This window comes from Adiantum capillus-veneris, chromosome 12 (genome assembly GCF_014529385.1).
Source record: "Adiantum capillus-veneris isolate H3 chromosome 12, ASM1452938v2, whole genome shotgun sequence".
Lineage (NCBI taxonomy): Eukaryota > Viridiplantae > Streptophyta > Polypodiopsida > Polypodiales > Pteridaceae > Adiantum > Adiantum capillus-veneris.
The window spans coordinates 145,499,061-145,525,218 of NC_140942.1; positions in this window are offsets into that span (position 1 = coordinate 145,499,061).

Genomic DNA, 26,158 nt, shown 5'->3' on the forward strand with positions numbered 1-26,158 from the left:
ATTTATCCATCAAATAGGACAGATTGGCAACTAGTTGAGAGCATAGTTGGTATGTTTTATTCTTTCCATGCATTTATTGGTGAGAAAATGTACCGAGGAAGACAACACAAGAAACTTGCAGATAATGGAATATTCTTTTATGATATGTCGTATGTGGAAATGGAGAACTTCTATTGGTTGGGGTCATGCAGCTCCTTTGTCACTTCCATCCTTTGACAGCAAAAATTGGTCTTTGCCAACTTCGCAAACTAGTGAAAGATTTAGGAATAAGTTGTTTCAGGATATACAAAAGTCCCTCAAGTATTCAATTGCGACAAAAATAGTTCGGCTCGCACTATTTATGCCTCTTGAAGTGTTTGTAGATTTTTTCTTCAATGAGCAAATAAGAACTACTACAACAATGTTCATTTGCAAGCCTAAGAGTTGTTTGGACTTTTTAGATGATAATTGGGATAGGAAACAATCACAGAGCAAAATCTGTATTTTGCAAAAGAAGTCCATAATTTGCAATTTCATTATAAGCTCTCAAAATTTCATAGTGTCGTTTTACTATTTTCGATATCATCTTTTTAGTGGACAGCTTATTCCACTTGACCAAGATACAGAGTCTAGCCTTGAGAACAAACCTTTATCAATGGAGCTCTACTTTCGAGACAGCCTACTTACTGTGATGGAGACAATGTCAAGCACAACTCTTTCACAGCTTAGGGTAGATCTTACATGTGAAGAACTTCCACTTTTGTCGAAATTGTATGCATTCAGTCTCAACAATAGAAAGGTGTTTACTAAATGGATGAATTTTAATTGCCTTTAATACATTAAGATAGAATCTAACTTTTTCTTCTTTTCAGATTCCAAGACGCAAGGAGAAAACAACATTGTGCAAGGATTCACTCACAAATACACTTCACTTAATTGCTTCCATTGGAAGCTATGTCACATACCTTGTGCACGCAATGAGCTTTCATGCCATGCAAACCATGATGTACTCTTCAAAATGACTAATGCAAAGACATTTTGTGGTGGTCAAACAATGTTTAAAAAATGTAAACTTTTCATTGTGTCAAAAATTTACAAATTGTGTTGTTTCTGTCAAGATTTATGCAAGTTATTGCTCCTTTTCCCTGCTACTGTCCTCTCCCCCGATTTGTGCCACTGATACCCTGTCCTCTCCCCCAATTGCTGCCATTGGTCCCTTGCCCTCTCCCCCAGTTGCTACCACCACTCCCCTGCCCTCTGCTCCGATTGCTTCTACTTCTGCCTATAGGGATGCTGGTCTCGGGCATTCTTTCGCATCGTTCGAAATCATGGGCCTCTTTCATGCACCTGTCAAGCCTCCCTTTGTTCTTGCTCTTTCCATCAATGTATAGCCCATTCCTCTACTTTTGCAATGTCCACATAATATTGATTTATTGCTTCTTGCATATTTCAAACGTCTTCTTGAGTCTGATTGTAGCACTGCGTCATTTTGTTAACGCAAGCCTGCTCGAACTCCTCAGCTCTCGCCCCTTCCTCTCTTGTGCGTCTATTTACTGAGATTATAATATGTTGGATTTCCATTACAGAAAAATGTCGCACATTGTTGGGGGTGTAGTTATGTAATTGAAGTTCCTGTAGAAGCTTGATAATAGGAAAGTAAGTAAATATGTTGCTTCATACAAACGTTGCAACAAACAATAAAACAGCATGATTACTTACGTTTGGTACATCCAAAATTTGACTGAGGAGCAACAAGGCATTCAAACAAGTTCACCAGCCACATCTATAGTCATCAATCTTCATGGACACGGTTACCCGTTCGTGCCGGATGGTATTTCCTAGATCATGTTCTAACAAAACATGCTCTACACAACATACAAATTTTTTTGCAGCACTACATACATAACCACTTGAGTCAGCAACACATTACAAAGAGACACTACTTCCAAATGTACCCAGATGTACCTTACATTTTTACACGACCATGAAATGCCCTGATTAGCCCGGAGTTTGCGTAGTAAACAATCTTAGCTTCAATGTCAAATAACAACAGACTCCAATTATCACTACACACAAACCATCAAAGATGAGGAGAAAGATTCTAAATGCAACATGGTTTTTACAAGGCAAGAAGAAACTCATGATTGATTGTATGCAGTGACCAAAAAGCAGGCTAGATCAAAATTGACTCTACTAAACCAGCCCATCAAAGCCAAAAAGGAAACTCCATTGTTCTGCACCATAGACAATATCAGCGGATCTATTACGTATACTTTGTTTTGAACCTCAAGGGGCAGAAGAGAGATAGAGTGCCTAACATGAATAATGACAGAGATTAGACTTAAGATATTTCAGCGGGTCAATACCGAGCAAGTGAGGCAGCTATCGAATTCCATAAGCCACTGACTCGCTTGGTATTAACCCATGTCTTAATGGTAGTGAGCCATCTAATGAATCAAGCGTGACTTATAAAGAAAAACATGACGACTGCCGCAAAGAAAAACACGACTGCCGCAAAGACATGGGTGAATACCGGGCGAGTAGTATCACTATCCAATTCCATAAGCCACTGACTCGCTTGGTATTGACCCATGTCCTGGTAGTGAGTCATTTAATGAACCAACCGTGAATTTTAAAGATCATGAGAATTACCACAAAGCAATGTTGACAACCCCATCTGTTGCGTTGGAGTTGGTGAAATTGCCCATCCACAGGAAGTCTTGTTGATCGAGGTTGAAAATGAAGGCCTACTTTGACCTTCCAAGCAGTAATATCTGTGCATGCAGAGGCGCTGCGCTGAGAAAAACTTGCAACTCCTCTTTGTTCTCTTCGTTGATTTTCTCTAAAATGATTGACTCATCTGATAAAGGCTCCTCGTTGGATGTCCCTTGTGAAGCAGAGCCTTGCCCTTGCCTTTCTTGAGCTTTATCCCTGGCTACCTCAGGCTCCTCCCTAATAGCCTTAGGTTCCTCCCTAACAGGAACAGGCTCCGGATCATTTTCCTTCCATATTGGTTCCTCCATAAATGCCTCAGGGTCCACCCTGGCCTACTCCTGCCCCTCATTAGCCCTTACTGGCTCCGGATCCTCCATGAATTTCTCTTTTTGGGGTCTAGATAGCTCCTCCATAACTGTCTCTATTTCTTCCATGACTGCCTCAGGGTCCACCCTGGCTTGTTCATGCCCCTCTGTATTGGAGATGGCCCAATGATAAAATATCATGATCACGTTTTTTGTTCACAGGTGCTAGTGTATGACGATAGTTTCCTTAGAAGAGCGGGAGGCTCACGGCAAGGACTTGTCACTGGAGTCCAAGGCAAGGATGCGGCGTTGTCTCACTACATCCGGCGTTTCAACCACAAAAAGGTTTTTAGAAACAATTCAAGTACTTGGCAATTGTACTCATCTCACTTACGGTCCATAAATTCATTATAATTTTTATGTAGATCATAATATACCACAAGGACAATGCAAAGTTCCCATGGTTTGCAATGAAAGTTATTACAAGATTGTGTGGTGGGAACCCCCTCCCACTAAACGCAGAAAGATTAATTTTGATTGAGAAATAGTTTTCTCTACGCGTCTTTGGCATTGGGTATGGGTGTCAAGCACTCAGAGTCCCCTATTTCATGTCCTACACAGCTTAGGCTCTGGTTGCAGGGGTTGAAGACCCGAAGATCTTAGATCCATACAACAAGAAGCTTCTAAGGGAAAGAAGACGCCTGATGCTCGTGGGGATGCTGCCATCAATAGAGGAACGATCGCGTCTACAGAGCTTGCACAAAGTGAGGAAGAAAGAGGTGCATTGAACAGGATAAAAACAACGGGCTCAGGTCCATCTTCTCCGCTCTTGACTTGTGACTATAGCCACCTGACATGGTGCTCCCCCTCATCTGAAGCTCCCCTAGCCATCTGTTTCTTCTCTTTGTGGATGTGTTGTAAAGACCGTGTAATTTTTGAACTCTTAAGAAGCTCCTTCTACCTTGCTCTATGAATTAGTCGTCTATAAGTCTATTGGTGTAACTCTAATAGGCTATTGGCCTTATCCTTTCCTCCCCCATGTCTAGTGTGCTTAAAATAACCTGTTCTTTCCATGTAGTGGGGTTTTTCCATGCCTTGTGTGGACCATATTGATAGTGAGCCGTATGTCTTGGCAAAATATGGACCATGGTTGAACAGTATGTGCTGCATTGAAATGAAACAAAATGGTCAGTATAGTACAATTTAAAATTTTGTTTTGTATACGTAGAAAGCTAACCCACCATGTAATGTGTGATATGTTGCCCACCCCACCCTATAAGGTAAGCCTTCTTCCAATCCAGCAAGGCTGCTTGAAATGATGTGAGCGTACTTTGGTCCCAAGAATGCTGCTCAACGTAGTGGAAAATTTTATGTAGTGATTTCCACACGTTCACCTTGTGATTCTGGATTGCCCCACCACCAGCATTGTCTTTAACCACTTTATGTAACTGTTTCCATTTGTGAATATATTTCTTCTTTCTTCTCTATCTGATGTTGGAATTAGGGTTGCACAGAAACACACACAGCTTGGAGAAGATGAAGGAAGCTCAAGGCACACAACAGAGAGTGTGTTACTTAGTGTGCAATGGAAAGATAGATAGCCCTAGAGTGATGGGCGTATATACAATGCACGAGGGAAAAAACCTCCTAAAGAGGGAAAAAATGCCCCGGCGGTCCTAGTGTGTTCACACACATCACTACCACATGTATATGGTAACAAATCCCCCCTGGAGTGATGCTGTGAACGAGAGCTGGCACATGGGAAGTGCCATGCCTTGAGGACAGGATCAGTCCACAAAGGGGAGTAAGCCCAAAGATTTGCGGAAAGCTTCAAGCTTCTCACGAGACAATGCCTTTGTGAAAAGATCTGCAAGGTTGTCCTCTATTGGCACATAAGCCAAGCTGATCTCTCCTGCTGAGAGCCTCTTCCTGACATAGTGGTAATGCACCTCAATGTGCTTTGTGCGAGCATGAAAAACTGGGTTCCTCACAACTGCCAATGCGCTCTGACTGTCAATGTAGATAGTGTTGGCAGTGTTCTGTCCAACACCCAAATCAACCATAAGGCGTCTGAGCCATACACACTCAACCGTAGCTATGAAGACTGCCCTGTACTCAGCCTCACAACTCGAAGTGGCCACAGTAGGTTGCTTCTTGCTCAACCATGATATACATGAACTGCCGAGCATGAAACAAAAACCACTTGTGGACACTCACGTGTCAAAACAACCAGCCCAATCTGAGTCCGAAAAAGCATGTAAGTCTAGCAGCAATGATCCCCCCTTGGGATAAAACAAGCCAAGATGTAAAGTGCCACTAAGGTAGCGGAAAATCCTCTTGATAGCCTGCCAATGCTTAGACCTTGGGCTATGCATGAATCTGCTAACCTGTGAGATTTCAAACTGAATATCTGGCCTCGTGTTGCATACATAAATGAGGCAGCCAACAGCAGTTTGGTAAAGAGTGACATCTGTTGGGGTATAAAGCCCAATGTGGTCGCCAAGGTAAGTGGGCGGTCCGCCAGGTTTGTACATACACATATTCTTTTGTAAAAACCTAATAAGAACTCACTATGCTCTACACATTACAGTAGAGCGAGTTCACCATATCTTCGTGCTCTTCTTCTCGCACTCTCTCTCTCTCGCGTCACACTTCCGCTCGTACTCCTTCAGTTGGTATCAGAGCTCAGATCGAGGCTCCGGGAAGCATTTGCAGGTAGCCAGACTCACCTGCTCAGATTGGAATGAGATTCGACAAGCGAAGACACGGCCCCAAATATTGTGGGGTCATCTCAGCCACCGTTCAGCTTCGACAAAGTTCTGCGCAGGCCATTTTTGACTACGTGGTCTCAGCGGGTGCAGATCCGACTCTGCAAATTTGGGGTCTCGGCCTACGACTCCAGGTGTGGAGGATATCCGCACTCCCAGAGTGTTGATTTGTGGTTGTCTACACATCGAAGGACGGCTCACAGTTCTTGGAGGAGTGTCACATACGACACGGACGCATCTACACACTGACTGTAGGCGACATCCACTAGCTCATCAGGTAGCTTGATATTCCAGATTTCATCCTGACATTGAAGGTACTTCCACATGGAATGTATTTTCAGAGATGATGTATGTCTATTGAGGGTTTGCTGGCTGTGAGTCACGCAGCAAACAACCGCCACAGCGGTTACAGCATATAGTGGGAAATTTGTGGATGTATGATTTTGTGGGAAGTCTATGTATTGTCAGATTTACTACAGCCTTTGTTGAGGGTCGAGTGAGGTTTTATTGAGCTGGGGGATTCTCGAATGTTGAGATCCTTTCGGTGATACAGGTCTTCGAGCGATCCCTCGAGCACCCTTAGATAGGCAGCTAGGATGTATTGACTGTGAGTTAGACAGTTGGGATTGCATCTTTGCTTTACTTCCGTTGAGGCATTGTCGCAGTCTATGCTTACAGGATAGTGACAGGACAGTGAGAGACAGTACAGGTGCAGAACAGATTTACCCGCAGCTTACAGTGTCAGAGAGAAAGTGTTTTTGAGTTGTTTTTTGGTCTATTTTTTAGTACACCAGAGCCATTTTACAAAGGAGACTCTGCCAAAATTTTTGTAGAATCTGAAGCTTTCTTGGTTCATTTGACAGGTTGATATTGGTTCAAAGGTCAGTTTACAGGGGAAACTCTGCCGAATTTTTCCCAGGAAAGTAAACTACTATGAAGCGTAGCTATGGCTGGATCACAGGACACTGCTCTTTACAATATCAAGAAGCTGGATGGAACCAATTTACCATTGTGGAAGAAGCAGATTTGGCACGTGTTGGTACAAAAGAAGCAGATAAAACCTATAAAGCTCAAGGGGATAAAACCACAAGATATGGACGAAGATGAATGGAGCGAAATCGATGAATTGGCACTTTCTACCATTATGCTGACTCTGGCAGAAAGCATTTACTTCAATGTAGCAGATGACATGTCGGTTTATGAAGCATGGACAAAGCTGAGTGATCTTTATGAGAAGCAGAGTGCAGCTTCACAGGTATACTGGTTTAAGAAGCTTGTTGACTTGAAGATGAAATAAGGGACACCTATGTCCAATCATCTGAATGAATTCAACACCGTCTACAGTTAGTTGTCAGCTTAAAGTGTCAAGTTTGATGAACCTATTAGAGCTATGTTCCTGTTGATCACATTGCCGGAAAGTTGGGACACTTTTCGCACAACTTTACGTAATTCTGCACCTCCAGATGGTTTGAACATAGCAGGTGTAGAAGGAAGTCTGCTTACTGAAGAAACCAATAGAAAGACAATGGACAAAGGCAAAGGAACAGCCTTAGTTGTCAGGGGAAGGACCAAAGAAAAGTACAAAGGTGGAAAGAGGAATCAGTCTCGTAGCATGTCCCGCAGTGCTAAAGGCAAGAGTGACATAGAATGCTACCATTGTGGCAAGAGAGGTCACAGACTGCAGAGAATGGAAAGCAAAAAAAGGCAAAGAGAAAGATGAAGACCATGGTGAGAATAACAAGTCCTCAGTGAAGATTCAAGAAATAAATGTGACAAACACTGTTGCAGAGGATGACAGTCTAGTGTCAGGAGACATCTACTTCTTGAAGAATACAATGGACTCAGCTCTTCTTATAGCATCTGATGGAAATGCATTGAGTGACTAGATTATAGACTCAGGGGCATCACTTCATGTGTCTCCAAACAAGGAGTGGTTTACCTCTTATGTGACCACTAAAGATCATGTTCGGCTAGGCAATGGGTAGACATGTGAGATCTTAGGTGTTGGAGATGTTCAATTGAAGTTTCAGAATGGCTCTTCTTTCACGCTGAAGAATGTGAGACATGTTCCCGCAATTACAAAGAGCTTGATCAGCACAGGTTTACTTGATGATACTGGCTACGTCACCACTTTTGGACAAAACATGTGGAAGATATCCAAGGGTTCGATGACAGTAGCACATGGAGTAAAGTCTGGAGGACTTTACATGATTTATGTATCAAATGGCTCTAAAAATGTAATCAATGTAACAGAGGAGCCGAACGTTTCTTTGTGGCATAGCCGGTTAGGACATATGTCCAAGAAGGGAATGGAAATCTTGTCTCATTTTGGTTATTTGCCTGGCTTTTCATTTAATGATTTTGAATTCTGTGAACATAAGCATAGAAGAAGTAGAAGAGATACACAGTTGGCACTTGTTCATAGTGATTTGTGTGGACCTATGCCTAACCTATCTCTGGGGGGAGCTTCTGAGTTTATGACATTTATAGATGATTTCTCGAGGAAAGTATGGGTTTACTTTCTCAAGCACAAGGATGAAGTGTTTAGTGTTTTCAAAACATTTAAGACACTTGTGGAGAATCAGAGTGGCAAGAACCTTAAATGCTTATGCATTGACAATGGTGGAGAGTATGTTTCAAAGGCCTTTCAGGACTTTTGTGAGTCAAAAGGTATAAAACGTGAACTTACTGCTCCTTACAATCCTCCTCAAAATGGTGTTGCTGAGAGGATGAATAGGACCATACAAGAGAAGATCAGAAGTATGTTGTCTAATGCACAGCTACCAAATGGGTTTTGGGCTGAAGCTCTATCAACAACTGTTCATCTTATAAATATATCTCCTAGCAAGGTTTTGCAGAAGGATTCAGTGGCAGAGATGGTATGCTCAGGAAAGGAGACCTCATACAAGCATCTCAGAGTCTTTGGCTGTGAGCCAGATACTCACGTTCCAAAGGAATTTAGGAACAAACTTGAGCCAAAGAGTAGAAAGTGCATCTTTCTAGGCTATGGTAATTCTGGTGAGATGGGGTACAAACTTTGGGATCCCGAATCCAGAAAGGTTATCCGCAGCAATGATGTTCACTTTAATGAATCCAAATATCATTCTAAACCAGAGAGGGTTGAGGAGATTAAAAGAGTTGTCTTCCAAGAAGATGGACCTGCACGTGCAAGACAAAATGTCAGGGCTCAAGAGGAGCAATGACAGGATAGCTTGGAACCACAGGTTGTGGCTGATCTTGAGCCACATATTTTGCGTAGATCTGGACATATCACGCAACCTCCTGATCGGTTTGTTCCATCTATGAACTATGTCATGTTGACTGATTGCAATGAGCCTTCATGTTACAAGGAAGCAGTGCAAATGAAGGACTCTGGGAATTCGCAATTGGCCATGCAGTTAGAGATGACAGCTCTGCATAAAAACTAGACATGGAAGCTAGTTAAATTACCACAGGGCAAAAAGGCTCTACCTTGTAAATTGGTTTACAGGTATAAGATCACCTCTCATGATAGTCAGCCAAAGTACAAAGCAAGGCTTGTTGCCAAGGGCTTTAAGCAAGAACAAGGCATTGACTTTGATGAAGTCTTCTCTCCGGTGGTCAAGATGACTACATTGAGATGCTTTCTTGCATTGGTTGCCATATTAGATTTTTGTGTTGCACCAAATGGATGTCAAGACAGCGTTCTTGCATGGTGATTTAGATGTGGAAATTTACATGCAGCAGCCAGAAAGGTTTTTTGAGAAAGGCAAGGAATATTTTGTATGCCAGTTGTTAAAGAGTCTTTATGGCTTTAAAAAATCACCGAGGGCATGGTACCATAAATTCCACAAGTTTATGATTTCTCAAGGCTACAAACGTAGTGAGTTATATCACTGTCTATATACAAAGAAGGCTAAGGATGGTAGTTGGCTGATCCTTATTTTGTATGTGGATGACACGTTGATTGCTGGCAAGCACTTGGAAGAAATTTCAGCTTTGAAGTCAAAGATGGCAAAATCGTTTGACATGAAAGACATGGGTGAGGCAAGTCATATACTTGGTATGCGCATTGAGAGAGATATATCAAAGAAGTTGATTTGGTTATCTCAAACAGAGTATGACAAGGTTTTGCAACGTTTCAATATGGAGAAGGGAAAGGCATTGAGTGTTCCATTGCCACCATATGTGAAAATTGGCAAACAAGATTGTCCTGTGTCTGAGGAAGAACAGGCTGAAATGGATAAGATTCCATATGCTTCTGCAGTGGGTAGTTTGATGTATTCAATGATTGCTACTCGCCCAGACATTGCATTTCCAGTGGGAGTAGTAAGTCGATACATGTCAAACCCAGGAAAGAAACATTGGGAGGCAGTGAAAGGAATATTGAGATACCTGAAAGCTACAAAAAGTATGCGTATATGCTATGGGAGTCAGGAGCTAAGTGTAAAGGGTTTTATAGACTCAGATTATGCAGGTGACTTAGACAACCAAAGGTCTACGTTAGGGTATGTCTTTACATTGGCTGGTGGAGCAGTATCATGGCGTTCTAGATTACAAGATTGTGTTACTCAGTCTACTACAGAGGCTGAATATGTTGCAGCATCAGAGGCATGCAAAGAATCAATTTGGCTTAATCGACTAGTAACAGATTTGGGAATCAAAGAAGAGATGCCTGTGTTATATTGTGATAGTCAAAGTGCTATACAATTGGCTCGCAATCGAGTTTATCACTCAAAGACAAAGCATGTGGATGTGAAGTATCATTTCATCAGGGAAGTGCTCGAGGATAAGCAACTTCAGCTTGTCAAAGTTCACACCACAGGAAATCCTATTGATCTACTTACAAAAGGACTTCCCTCAGAGAGATTTGCGCATTTTCGCAAGCAGTTAGGTGTAGGGTAGTACATCACTTCTCTACATCTCTTGTATATTAGCTTGTATAGTAGCTTCTCTCACACTTAAAGTACCACATTGGAATTTAAGTGGGAGGTTGTTGGGGTATAAAGCCCAATGTGGTCGCCCAGGTAAGTGGGCGGGCTGCCAGGTATGTACACATGTTCTTTTGTAAAAACCTAATAAGAACTCACTATGCTCTACACATTACAGTAGAGTAAGTTCACCATATCGTCGTGCTCTTCTTCTCGCACTCTCTCTCTCACGTCACACTTCTGCTCGTACTCCTTCAACATCATCAGGATGGCTAGCATCATGTAGACTCAACTTCAAACCTGTTTCCATGGGAATGGCAATAGGTTTGCAATCCTCAAGTCCAAACTTACATAGCAATGTCTCTATGTAACTTTTCTGACACAAGGCAATACCACCATCACACTACTTAAACTGTGTACCCAAGTAATGATGCAACAGCCCCAAATCTTTCATCTTGAAAGTAGCATTCAAATCAGCCTTAAATTCAGCAATATGTCTCTCATTTGGTCCAGTGATCAGCAAATCATCAACATAAAGAACCACGATGAGAAGTACATCACCCTCACGCTTTACATACAATGTGCTTTCTGTTGGACTATTACGAAAGCCTTGTTTAACCAAATGAGTGTCAGCTTTCTCATACCAAGCACGAGGAGATTGCTTCAACCCATACAAAGCCTTCTTACATTTGCACACTTTGTCCTCTTGTCCTTTAATGACAAAACCGTGAGGCTGCATTACATAAACTTCCTCAAATATGTCACCATTCAAGAAAGCAATAACAATGTCTAATTGATGTACATCCCAACCAAAGTGAGCTGCCAATGCACATAGAAAACGCACAGTAGTCATACGACAAGTGGGAGCAAAAGTCTCTTCATAATCTATGCCTTTTTGCTGTGCATAACCCTTTGCAACAAGTCGAGCCTTATGGCGATCAATCTCACCATCCGACTTGCGTTTCAACTTGTAAACCCACTTCGTACCAATGGTCTTTTTGCTAGGAGGCAAATTACATAAAGTCCATGTGTCATTTTCTATAAGTGCATCATATTCTGATTGCATGGTAGCCATCCAATTTTTTGAATTTTGTGCTTCATCAAAAGACAAAGGCTCCTCAACATCATGTAAGCTAGACACAGCCAAAGCATAACAATATGATGCATAAGATGCATGGCAAGAGCCTGAACGAGTACGACTAGACAAAGGTGCATCCAATTTACTATCACGCAAAGTGTGCACGAGCCATTTTGGCATACCTCTAGCCTGCTCATTTTTAGCCCTTTCCTCATCAAGTACATCATGTTCATCTGCATCAGTAATAGGCTGATCTAAAACATTTTCACAAACCCCCATAGGCTGTACATTTGCCTCATTGGAACTTACATTCGTATTTCCACCACTGAAAAGAGGCAACAAAGTGTCATAAATGTCCTGTGAGCTTACATTATTGTCTCTACTACATGACAACAACGGCTGAACAGAATCTTCAACAAACACTACATCCCGAGAAACCAAAATACGTTTTGTTTGCCGATGATACAACCTGTAACCTTTGCTTTCCGCACTATAACAAACAAAAATACATTTGACAGCCTTATCATCCAATTTTCTGCGTTGCACTTGTGGCACCAAAGCATATGCCAAACAGCCAGAGACCCACATGTGCTCAATAGAAGTCTTTCTATCATTCCATGCTTCATATGGAGTAATAGACTGCAAAGCTTTTGTAGGACACCTATTAAGTACATAAGTGGCACATATGATGGACTCAAGCCAAAAAGAATGCCGCAAAGCTTGACTTTTGACCATACATCGTGCCATTTCCGTCAGTGACCTATTTTGCCTCTCAGCAACACCATTTTGTTGGGGTGTATAAGGCACTGTACATTGGTGTTTTATCCCATGACTAGAAAAAAATGCATTAAATTCATGAGACGTATACTCCCCCCCTCGATCGGAACGGAGGGTGCCCATAGTACATTTCGAGACATTTTCAGCCATAGCCAGAAATTGTTTGAAGCACATAAAAACTTTGGACTTCGCTTTAAGCCGAAATATCCATGCATGCCTGGAGTAATCATCAAATGAAAGTCACGAAGTACAGGTAATTGCCCAAGGACGGAGTTTTCATGGGCCCACAAACATCACTATGGACAAGCTGCAACTTGCATGTGGCCCGAAGTGAACCATCCTTTGGAAACTTAGAATGCTACATCTTACCCAAAATACATCCTTCACAAACATGTTTGATAGGTTCTTTAAGAGGCGGCAAAGAAGAAACCATATCATATTTATGAAAACGCAGCAAACTAGCAAAATTCAGATGACCAAAACGTGCATGCCAAAGTTTTGCATCTGAAATAGCCCTTGAATCTGCAATAGCATTTGCAAAATTTTGTCCAAACTTGTCATACAAAGTGAGATTATACAGCCCACGGCACAAAAGGCCAGATGCAACAATTTCATCACCAAAACTGAGATCATGAACTGTACATCTGTCATCCACAAATTTGACTACAAGTCCAAGTCTAGCAAGTGCGGATACAGACAAGAGATTCTTCTTGATCCTAGGTACATAAAGTGCATCAACAAGTGTGAAGGAACTTCCATTAGCAGTAGCGAGCACAATCTTTCCAACTCCTTGAACTAGATAAGAGGCGTTGTTGGCACAAATGACTGAATTCCCATGAGGGATAGATTTGAGAGAGGTAAACAATTCACGATGTGAGGTAATGTGCTTTGTAGCACCACTGTCGAAATACCACACATGTGAATCTGCAGCAACTGACAAGCATGCATCATGGACAGCATGATTGTAAGTGCACTCTATGCTAAAAGCCCATTCTGCATCAACATCAGCATTACAGTCTCCTTCCATAGAAGACTCAACAATGGCTGCATTTGTAGTGGAACCAGCATTTGCAGTGGAACCACCCTCTTTCTTCTTAGCCTCTTTGGCCTTCAACTTAGGACACGACTTGATCAAGTGATCATTGGCTTTACAATAATGGCAATGCATCTTCTTTTTGAAGGAGTACGAGCGGAAGTGCGATGCGAGAGAGAGTGCAAGAAGAAGGGCACGACGATATGGTGAACTCGCTCTACTGTAACGTGTAGAGCATAGTGAGTTCTTGTTAAAACCCACAACCTCCCACTTAAAGTCCAATGTGGTACTTTAAGTGTGAGAGAAGCTACTATACAAGCTAATATACAAGAGATGTAGAGAAGTGATGTACTACTCTACACCTAACTACTTGCGAAAATGCGCAAAGCTCTCTGAGGGAAGTCCTTTTATAAGTAGATCAGTAGGATTTTCTATGGTGTGAACTTTGATAAGCTGAAGTTGCTTATCCTCGAGCACTTCCCTGATGAAATGATACTTCACATCCACATGCTTTGTCTTTGAGTGATAAACTGGATTTCGAGCCAACTGTATAGCACTTTGACTATCACAATATAACACAGGCATCTCTTCTTTGATTCCCAAATCTGTTACTAGTCGATTAAGCCAAATTGATTCTTTGCATGCCTTTGATGCTGCAACATATTCAGCCTCTGTAGTAGACTGAGTAACACAATCTTGTAATCTAGAACGCCATGATACTGCTCCACCAGCCAATGTAAAGACATACCCTGATGTAGACCTTCAGTTGTGTAAGTCACCTGCATAATCTGAGTCTGTAAAACCCTTTACACTTAGCTCCTGACTCCCATAGCATATATGCATACTCTTTGTAGCTTTCAGGTATCTCAATATTCCTTTCACTGCCTCCCAATGTTTCTTTCCTGGGTTTGTCTGGGCGAGTAGCAATCATTGCATACATCAAACTACCCACTGCAGACGCATATGGAATCTTATCCATTTCAGCCAGTTCTTCCTCAGACACAGGACAATCTTGTTTGCTAAGTTTCACATATGGTGGCAATGGAACACTCAATGCCTTTCCCTTCTCCATATTGAAACGTTACAAAACCTTGTCAATATACTCTGTTTGAGATAACCAAATCAACTTCTTTGATCTGTCTCTCTCAATGCGCATACCAAGTATATGACTTGCCTCACCCATGTCTTTCATGTCAAACGATTTTGCCATCTTTGACTTCAAAGCTCAAATTTCTTCCAAGTGCTTGCTAGCCAATCAACATGTCATCCACATACAAAATAAGGATCAGCCAACTGCCATCCTTAGCCTTCTTTGTATATAGACAGTGATCGAACTCACTACGTTTGTATCCTTGAGAAAGCATTAACTTGTGGAACTTATGGTACCATGCCCTCGGTGATTGTTTTAAGCCATAAAGACTCTTTAACAACTGGCATACCAAATATTCCTTGTCTTTCTCAACAAACCCTTCCGCTTGCTGCTGCATGTAAATTTCCACATCTAAATCACCATGCAAGAACGATGTCTTGACATCCATTTGGTGCAACACCAAATCTAATATGGCAACCAATGCAAGAAAGCATCTCAATGTAGTCATCTTGACCACTAGAGAGAAGACTTCATGAAAGTCAATGCCTTGTTTTTGCTTAAAGCCCTTGGAAACAAGCCTTGCTTTGTACTTTTGCTGACTATCATGAGTGGTGATCTTATACCCTTAAACCCATTTACAAGGTAGAGCCTTTTTGCCCTGTGGTAATTTAACTAGCTTCCATGTCTTGTTTTTATGCAGAACTGTCATCTTCGACTGCATGGCCAATTGCCAATTCTCGCAGTCCTTCATTTGCACTGCTTCCTTGTAACATGAAGGCTCACTGCAATCAGTCAACATGACATAGTTCACAGAGGGAACAAACCGATCAGGAGGTCGTGAGATCCGTCCCAATTTACGCAAAATAGGTGGCTGAGGCTCAACCACGACCTGTGGTTCCACTCTATCCTGTCCTTGCTCCTCTTGAGCCCTGGCATTTGTCTTGCACGTGCAGGTCCATATTCTTGGAAGACAACTCTTCTCATCTCCTCAACCCTCTTTGGTTTAGAATGATATTTGGCTTCATTAAAGTGAACATCATTGCTGTGGATAACCTTTTTGGATTCGGGATCCCAAAGTCTGTACCCCATCTCACCAGAATTACCATAGCCTAGAAAGATGCACTTTCTACTCTTTGGCTCAATTTTGTTCCTAAATTCCTTTAGAACATGAGTATATGCCTCATAGCCAAAGACTCTGAGATGCTTGTATGAGGGAATTTTGCATGACCATACCATCTCTGCCCACTGAATCCTTCTGCAAAACCTTGCTAGGAGATCTATTTATAAGATCAACAGCTGTTGATACAACTTCAACCCAAAACCCATTTGGCAGTTGTGCATTAGACAACATACTTCTGACCTTCTCTTGTATGGTCCTATTCATCCTCTCAGCAACACCATTTTGAGGAGGATTGTAAGGATCAGTAAGTTCACGTTTTTTACCTTTCGACTCACAAAAGTCCTGAAAGGCCTTTGAAACATACTCTCGACCATTGTCAGTGCATAAGCATTTAAGCTTCTTGCCACTCTGATTCTCCACAAGTGTCACAAACGTTTTGAAAACACTAAACGCTTCATCCTTGTGCTTGAGAAAGTAAACCCATATATACTTTCCTCGAGTAATCATCTATAAATTTCATAAAGTAAGAATCTGCCCCTAGAGATAGGTTAGGCATAGGTCCACACAAATCACTATGAACAAGTGCCAACTATGTATCTCTTCTACTGCTTCTATGCTTATGTGGCTGCTGTGTTTGCTTACCATACATAGAACGTTCACAGAATTCAAAATTATTAAATGACAAGCCAGGCAAATAACCTGAACGAGACAAGATTTCCATTCCTTTCTTGGACATATGTCCTAACCGGCTATGCCACAAAGAAACGTTCGGCTGCTCGGTTACATTGATGATATTTTTAGAGACATTTGATACATAAATCCCATACTTTCCTCGAGTAATCATCTATAAATTTGATAAAGTAAGAATCTCCCCCTAGAGATAGGTTAGGCATAGGTCCACACAAATCACTATGAACAAGAATCTCCCCCTAGAGATAGGTTAGGCATAGGTCCACACAAATCACTATGAACAAGTGCCAACTATCTCTTCTACTACTTCTATGCTTATGTGGCTGCTGTGTTTGATTACCATACGGACAATGTTCACAGAATTCAAAATTATTAAATGACAAGCCAGGCAAATAACCAGAACGAGACAAAATTTCCATTCCCTTCTTGGACATATGTCCTAACCAGCTATGCCACAAAGAAACGTTCGGCTGTGCGGTTACATTGATTACATTTTTAGAGACATTTGATACATAAATCATGTAAAGTCCTCCAGACTTTACTCCATGTGCTACTCACATAGAACCCTTGGATATCTTCCACATGTTCTGTCCAAAAGTGGTGACGTAGCCAGCATCATCAAGTAAACCTATGCTGATCAAGCTCATTGTAATTGCGGGAACATGTCTCACATTTTTCAGCGTGAAAGAAGAGCCATTCTGAAACTTCAATTGAACATCTCGAACACCTAAGATCTCACATGTCTGCCCATTGCCTAGCCGAACATGATCTTTAGTGGTCACATAAGAGGTAAACCACTCCTTGTTTGGAGACACATGAAGTGATGCCCCTGAGTCTATAATCCAGTCACTTAGTGCATTTCCATCAGATGCTGTAAGAAGAGCTGAGTCCATTGTATTCTTCAAGAAGTAGATGTCTCCTGACACTAGACTGTCATCCTCTGCAACAGTGTTTGTCACATTTATTTCTTGAATCTTCACTGAGGACTTGTTCTTCTCACCATGGTCTTCAGCTTTCTCTTTGCCTTCTTCTGCTTTCCATTCTCTGCAGTCTCTTTTCATGTGACCCTTCTTGCCACAATGGTAGCATTCTATGTCACTCTTGCCTTTAGCACTGCGGGACTTGCTACGAGACTGATTCCTCTTTCCACCTTTGTACTTTTCTTTGGTCCTTCCCTTGACAACTAAGGTTGTTCCTTTGCCTTTGTCCATTGTCTTTCTGTTGGTTTCTTCAGTAAGCATACTTCCTTATAAACCTGCTATGGTCAAACCATCTGGAGGTGTGGAATTACTCAAAGTTGTGCGAAAAGTGTCCCAAATTTCTGGTAATGTGATCAGCATGAACATAGCTCTAACAGGTTCATCAAACTTGACACCTTGAGCTGACAACTGACTGTAGATGGTGTTGAATTCATTCAGATGATTGGACATAGGTGTCCCTTCTTTCATCTTCAACTCAACAAGCTTCTTAAGCCAGTATACCTGTGAAGCTGCACTCTGCTTCTCATAAAGATCACTCAGGTTTGTCCATGCTTCATAATCCGACATCCCGTCTCCTACATTGAAGTAAACTCTTTCTGCCAAAGTCAACATAATGGTAGAAAGTGCCAATTCATCCATTTCGCTCCATTCATCTTCGTCCATATCTTCTGGTTTTATCCCCTTGAGCTTTATAGGTTTTATCTGCTTCTTTTGTACCAACACGTGCCAAATCTGCTTCTTCCACGATGGGAAATTGGTTCCATCCAGCTTCTTGATATTGTAAAGAGCAGTGTCCCGTGATCCAGCCATAGCTACGCTTCATAGTAGTTTACTTTCCTGGGAAAAATTCTGCAGAGTTTCCCCTGTAAACTGACCTCTGAACCAATATCAACTTGTCAAATGAACCAAGAAAGCTTCAGATTCTGCAAAAATTTCGGTAGATTCTCCTTTGTAAAATGGCTCTGGTGCACTCAAAAACAGATTAAAAACAGCTCAAAAAACCACTATCTCTCATACACTATAAGCTGTGGGTAAACCTGTCCTACACCTGTACTGTCTCTCAATGTCTTGTCACTATCCTGTAAGCATAGACTGCGACACTGCCTCAACGACAGTAAAGCAAAGATGCAATCCCAACTGTCTAACTCATAGTCAATACATCCTAGCTGCCTATCTAAGGGTGCTCGAGGGATCGCTCCAAGACCTGTATCACCAAAAAGATCTCAACATTCGAGAATCCCCCAGATCAATAAAACCTCACTCGACCCTCAACAAAGGCTGCAGTAAATTTGACAGTACATAGACTTCCCACAAAGTCATACATCCACAAATTTCCCACTGTATGCTATAACCGATGCAGCGGTTGTTTGCTACGTGACTCACAGCCAGCAAACCCTCAACAGACATACATCATCTCTGACAATACATCCCATGTGGAAGTACATGCAATGTCACGATGAAATCTAGAATATCAAGCAGCAAACACAAGCTACCTGATGAACTAGTGGATGTCGCCTACAGTCTGTGTGTAGGTGCACCCATGTCGTATGTGACACGCCTCCAAGAACTGTGAGCCGTCCTTCATTGTGTAGACAGCCATAAATCAGCACTCTGGAAGTGCATATATCCTCAGCACTTGCAATCGTAGGCCAAAACCCCAAATTTGCAGAGTCGGATCTGCACCCGTCGAGACCACGTAGTCGAAAATGGCCTGCGTAGAACTTTGTCGAAGCCGAACGGTGGTCGAGATGACCTCAGAATGAAATTCTGAGAACACTAAGTCCTTCGGGTAGTCCCACAGGATCTGGGGCCGTGTCTTTGCCTGTCAAATCTCTCTCCAATCTGAGCAGGTGACTCTGGCTACCTGCAAATGTTGCCCCGAGCCTCGATCTAAGTTTGATACCAGTTGAAGGAGTACGAGTGGAAGTGCAACGCGAGAGAGAGTGCGAGAAGAAGAGCACGACGATATGGTGAACTTGCTCTACTGTAATGTGTAGAGCATAGTGAGTTCTTATTAGGTTTTAACAAAAGAATATGTGTACATACCTGGCGGCCCGCCCACTTACCTGGGCGACCACATTGGGCTTTATACCCCAACACTTTTTGCCCTTGCCAAAAGAATTTCCAAATGAATTGCTACCAGTAGAAGCATTAGGAATAGAATTTTTGCCACTCACAGCAGAACCATAAGAAGTGGCTGCATTGTTGTTACCACCCTTTCTTTGAGAAGCAGTAAAAGCCTGTTCAACTGCACGCTATCTAGTCTTGTTTTTTCTGGAAAGTGACTCTTGCAACAACAATGTGCATAATGCATCAAACTTGACAACTTCTGGATTTCCTTGGGTCATAAGTCTCCAAGTACTAGCTAGCAAAAGTTTGGTAAGAATTTGGTAAGGCATCAAGAAAAGTCTGCACAAGGGAACTCATGTCTGAAATGACTTCACCTGCAGAAATGAGTTGCTCATTGATATCCTTGACACTAGCAAGAAAAGTGTCCATATCATCCTCCTCATGCATAATCTTTGACTCTAACTCTTTACGTAGCAAAGCAATTTTAGCCTCATTGCGACTTGCATAAAGACCGGCCAAAATATCCCAAGCTTGTTTTGCAGATTTTGCTGAACGGATGTGAGGAACAATGGTGCGCTTCACAGACAACGCAATCAATGCATGAGCCTACGCACCCTTAACATCCCAACGAGATTGTTCTGCAGTAGGCAAAACAACTCTAACAGCTGCAATCCTTGCAACAAGACTTGCAACATCCTCTCAACATCGCCTACATCCTTAGAACCAGGACGTACATCAATGCCGTGCACAATGTTCCAGACATCCTTTGACACAAGAACATGTTGCATCATATAAGCCCACATAGGGTAGTTGTCCCCATCCAACCTATCCTCAACAGCAAACATCTTGAACACATCTGTGTTGTTGTTTTTAGCCATGGTAAATGTTGCACCTGATGTGAAAACTACTCGAAAATAGGAGAAACGGAGCGGGAACAACATGTGCTATATAGCACAAACCGTAGAAGACTATAAGGCACCTGTTATGCAGAAAACGACACTGACAGAAATTTTACACAAAATGAAAAAATAGCCTGTGTAGTACTTCCTGTAGTCGAAACGGAGGCCAAAATGAGCCCAAATCAAAATTCTGAGCAGACCAAGCTCTTCGAGCACTCCCAAAATATTTGTCAACCTGTGAACGCTTGCCAAAGCTCACTGAAATTGGAGAAAGTGAGGAGGCGTGTGCTGGAGCAACTGGCGACTAAGCCCAGGAGGATGTAACCTACTCTGATACCAATTGTTGGAATTAGGGTTGCAGAGAAACACACACAGCTTGGAGAAGACGAAGGAAGCTCAAGGCACACAACAAGAGAGTGTGTTACTTAGTGTGCAATGGAAAGATAGATAGACCTAGAGTGATGGGTGTATATACAATGCACATGCGAAAAACCTCCTAAAGAGGGAAAAAATACCCTGGCGGTCCTAATGTGTTCACACACATCACTACCACATGTATATGGTAACATCTGAATCTTTGAGGCTAAAGCCAAGAAACCTTCTTGCCTTCACGCCACCTATTGATGCTTTCCTAGGTACCTTGTAACGACTTTGAGACATCTAAGGGTCCTCTTCGATTTTGACATTGCCTCCATGCAAACTAATGTCTAAGAGCACTCCCTCGAATGCTTTGATCACTCTTTTCGACTCACTCTCTGGCTTTATTGTCCATGCAAAACATATGTACAAATGAACCACCTTTTCAATTATTCGACAGAGTGCATGAAGTGTACAGACATGAACTCTACTCATAGGAATATCAAGCACTGGCCTAAAAGTTTTATCTTGAAGATGTCTGTTGGGAGCTCTATTCCATTGCACACTCGGAAGAGATTGTGCATCAGCCATGCAATATAAGCATGGATTTTCCACAACTGCTCCATGTGTTATGTTGTACATACACTTAAGAGTCTTTAAGTCACCTGTCATGTGCCATTCCACTGTATAGTCACCAAATCCTTCCACTGAAAGAATGGCTCCGTTTCTTTGTTCACTGATGATAGAAGGAATTTGGGTTTGACTAAAAACCCAATTGAGGATTTCAAATTTTTTCTTATCAACGTGCAGTGAAAAACAAAAACACAAAATCAACAGCCAAATAATCAATATTTTTGTTATTATAGAGTGAACGAAGTATACCCGAAATGATCCTAGAGTTAGAATTTTGTTTTCAGATTTCACGATGAAGTATCGTGGATCCTCTTTCGTTATTAATGGATCCATAGCTCCGTTCATGAGGGTAATGGTGACTCTCTCCAGCTTCTTGTTCTTCAGGAACTCGCACTCGTCGAGCTTCAAAACAAACTTGAGAACCCCAGTGCACTCCTCTCGACAGATATCAAAGAAGTGAACCGCATACCTTTGCAATGCTTCAAGATCAACGAAGAGGTTTTTGTGCTCGTTAAAATGAACCTCTATGCTGCCCTTGCCTAAGAACGTTGCCTCAATATGGAATGGTGACCCAAGTTTCTCAAACACCTCATCATTTACGTGCCGGCGAGAGCAGCCTTTACATGTGCTGGCTTTGGCAGCAATGATCCTCTTTGTAGTTTATTTTGAGACTTTTTAGTTAATGCTTTGAAGAGTTCCCTGCATCCTATCTGCGAGATGCCAATCTCATCAAGTATTGCTTGCACTTCCATTGGTTACAACAACTGATTCTCGTTCATGAAGGAGGTAAGGAGCCTCCCTTTCAACTTACAATTTTTTTTTTGAGTTATCATCTCTTCAACTATTTCTTTTGGAACTAGATGGCTGTAATTCACTCCGGCATTGAAGCCTGCAATGTTCGAGTTTGGATGCAGTAATAAAGACCTGCTAAAAAAACACCATGCGTTATGATCATGTATAGGAAAGTATATCCATTTCTTAGTGAAGCACATTGAAGATACAAAAGCAGAAACAAACTTCGAGTTACCTTAAAGCTCGTATTCATTTTTTTAGGCCACCACTACCAATCTTCATGTTCTCAATGTTGCACAGATCTCGTTTTCTTTTCCGACTACCAAGTACGGTGTCTTTCTCTCACAAACTTGTGATCTTCTTCTCAAGGCCTTGGATTGTCTCTTTATTTGATGAAATCTTCTGAGAGCATGCTTCATTAAGTTTCTTGAGCTGCATGTCCTTGATCGCCTGGAAGTTTCTTTGCCTTTCCACATTCAATCCTTGTGGGACGCATGTTTAACCTCACCATCCTATCTTATTGCAGTATTAGCGAGAACCACGATTATTTTGTCAAACCATGGGACGAAGCTAACTCCACTAGTGCATGGAGGCTACAAAAGGTTGTCAATTCTCGGAAAACAACTAACAACTCGCATCTAACTCAAGCTACACTCAAGTGATTGAAATCACCAAAAGCCAATCCCTCATCGACAAAGAAATCACATCCGTTACAGCATCAAATGATATACAAATGTAACAGAATGTTTAGGACAAGTTTATAAGATCTAAGCACACATGCCTATGGCCTCAAACCCCACTTTAGGTCAAGTTCCAAAATTGCGATTATTAAGAGCATGGGATTTTTGACCTAGTCGTTTTCAACCCAAAATGTATCTAAATGCTTAGTAATGATGCTCCAATACCTTTGAACATGTAAATTCCTAGCTATAATGAAATTAGGCCGCAGGTTGACGACGCCAAAATCTACGAAATAATGTGAATGGCTTATGTCAATGCGTAGAGCTCTTACATGCGGTTGTAATGCAACAAACGCATTCGCAATGTGACAACCGAAGTGGGAGTAGAAAGCGCAAGAAGGAGAGAAGTGAGCATCGTTTAGCTCACACTATGTATTTCTTATCCAAAAACTTATAAAAAACTTAGAAAATTTGGCTTTTATACCTTAGCCAAGGTTTTTGGGTGGTCAAAACTAGTAATCTGGACTTCTACCAAAGCTGAGAAATGACTAGCTGATCAATCTGGAAGCTTGTAGTCCTGGCTCATTAATTACAAAGTTTATCCAAGAAAATAGGAGTTACAATACTCTCGATTTATCAAAATAATAATTGTTTTACAAGGAGAACCCTGAAAAATGGTGTCCGTGTTAGCTTGCTTCTAACATTCCCCCCCTCCTCGCCTGTGTCGTCCCTTGACGCAGCTTTATGGGCTGAAGTAGTCTTTGGGTTGACGACAGGCGAGGCGGTCTTTAAGTGCTTCCACTGCCTTTTGGTATTTGATTCTTCATTCTTTATCAGGCACTTGCAAAAATTGCATGGTGACTTGATTCTTCAACTCCACCGCTGAGTAGCGTAGAAACCTGGATGTTAGGTTGCTTATCACCGACGCAAAAATCGTCGTTCGCCAGGTGAAGAAGTCAGCGTAGAATGCTTCTTCAAAGGCTAGCATATTATGGGAGGGCAGGAACATGCATCTGGCATAGAATCCATAAAGGATTTCTCCTGAAGGTTGCCCACTTGGATCGTAGCATAAGCCTTTGTTTCCTTCCAAGAATGAGAGCCATGGGGCTCTTGTCTGCTCAGGCTCATCAAAAACTTGTATGCATGTTATTAGCATCTTGCAGATCTTATATAACATTGCACAGGAGAGATTTGGTAAACTCTTGAAGAATGACATGGCGCCCGTTAGGGTTTTCACCATGTATTCCTCTATCGCTTGGCCTCTCTTTGGAGCTGGAAGCCTGGGAAAGTTGAGCCAAGTTGGCCTCGTCTTCTGTAGTGCTTGATGCGCTTGCTGTGTCCTTACTCTGGGTACATGACAGAATGTTGGATCTCTTTGTAAGGCTGCAGGTGCTCTTGTGAACAGAATCAGGTATCTCAGATTCTTGTTCAGCCAGCTTAACCTCCACTTTGGGTGGTCTTTATCTGCGCCATCTTCTTGCATATCCTTGTACAGCCTTTCTTTTACTTGTAAAAGTTCTACTTTGATGAGAGGGTACGGCAGGGATAGTTGGTGCCATTGAGCGTTGATTCGACTGGGAGTGAGTTGAGTGACGTTGACAGAGTGTAAAACTCTCAACTCCCAATCTATAGCGGCCTCGCACTGCTCATCCACCTCTAAGGTGATCTTCTCCTTCAATGCGTCTTCTGCAGATTTTGATAGCTGGACCATTGGCACTATATCTGTATCTGTGATGTGAATCTGCAAATCTTTATCACCACTTAGCTCTATTGTGGACCGTGTCTCAAACTTAGCAAATGAGACCGAGGGTATGTCTATTTGTGGAGGCTCTGAAGTGCCCGCGTCTTCCTGCATTTCTGGCTTTCCATCTCTGAGGAGTTTATTTATCCGCTTGAGTTCTGCTATCTCCTTTAGGAGCTCCTCCTCTCTTTGAACCCGCATCAGTGCCAGGTCTCTGTGCTGTGATTATTCTAGCTTTAATTCCAATTCTAAGTCCTTGTTTTTCTTTTCAAGTTCCTTTTACACTTCATCAATTCCATTGATTAAGGCCACGGATGGTTTTTCTTTGATTTTCCATAAGAAAATGGCATGATCATTGATTCTCTATTCAGAATATTGCAGGGAAGCATTGGCAACATCTAACTGCACTTGAATTTTTTGGGCTGACATAGAGGTTGTAAGAAGTTCATTCGTGACTTCTGTCAACCGCTCATCTTTTACCTTGCAGGCATCAGATAATTTGGTGAGGAGATCACCTAGCTCCTCTATTTCTTTTTGTTGTTTAATTGTGGCCATCTGATACCGATCTGCTATCGGGGGATATGTGTTCGAAACGCAAGCCGGGCAGGCGTCGAGCCTTTGGCTGTGGGAGGTGTGAAAGAGAGAGAACAACAAAAATAGATGCAACTGATTTGGCAATCACGGTAGTCTTCAATCAATTGATTAACGCTTTGAGTACAACATAATCCTTAGCCAAGGCGGACTGTTAATAGCATCGTCACTTAAATCATCTGCTAACTAGGAGTTTAAGCTCCCTTTTATAGGATTAACCGGACCGTTAACGACACCGGACTTAAAAGAATGTTAATTCAATCTCTAGCTGATGATGATTATGGAAATTTTCTCTTGTCGCTTTATTTGTTTCAAATACCTCGCGGATTCTGCAAGCTTTGACTCTGCTCATTGCCTTAATCATTACGCATCAGATATTGTCAATTCTCTTATAACTTTCTGCTTTGTTTAGATCTAACCCTTTTTCTTCTGTCTCTACTCCTTGCTTAACTCTACCCTTTTCCGAACCTTTGCTTTGTTTCTCTAATTCCGAGAGAGAGAGTGATTGCTTGGAATTTTTGTTTTGTTTAGGTCGATTGAACACGAGGGAGAGATTGCTTGGAGCTCTCAATTTCCTCCCGAGTGCTTTGCTCTCTCTAGCACGAGAAGAAACACACTTGCTTCGTCCTCTTGAAGCTCCTCGCATGCAAAAACCAAGACCCTCCTTTCGTAACCCTTTTCTTCTTCCTTCATTTTCTTCTTCTTCTTCTTTTTCTTTCTTTCTTTTCTTCTCCTTCTTCTTTTTCTTTCTTTCTTCTCTTCTCCTGTTTCTTTTTCTTTTTCTTCCTTTCTTTCCTTCTTTTCTTTCTTCTTCTTCTTTTTTCTCTCCACGGCGCACCCTTTCCCTTCCTTTTCTTTTTCTTCTAAGCTTGCATGACTTCCTTTTCCTTTTTAACTTCTCCTCCTCTTAAAAAAAAAGACTCATGCTTTTCAAGAGGGGCCCGTTGCCC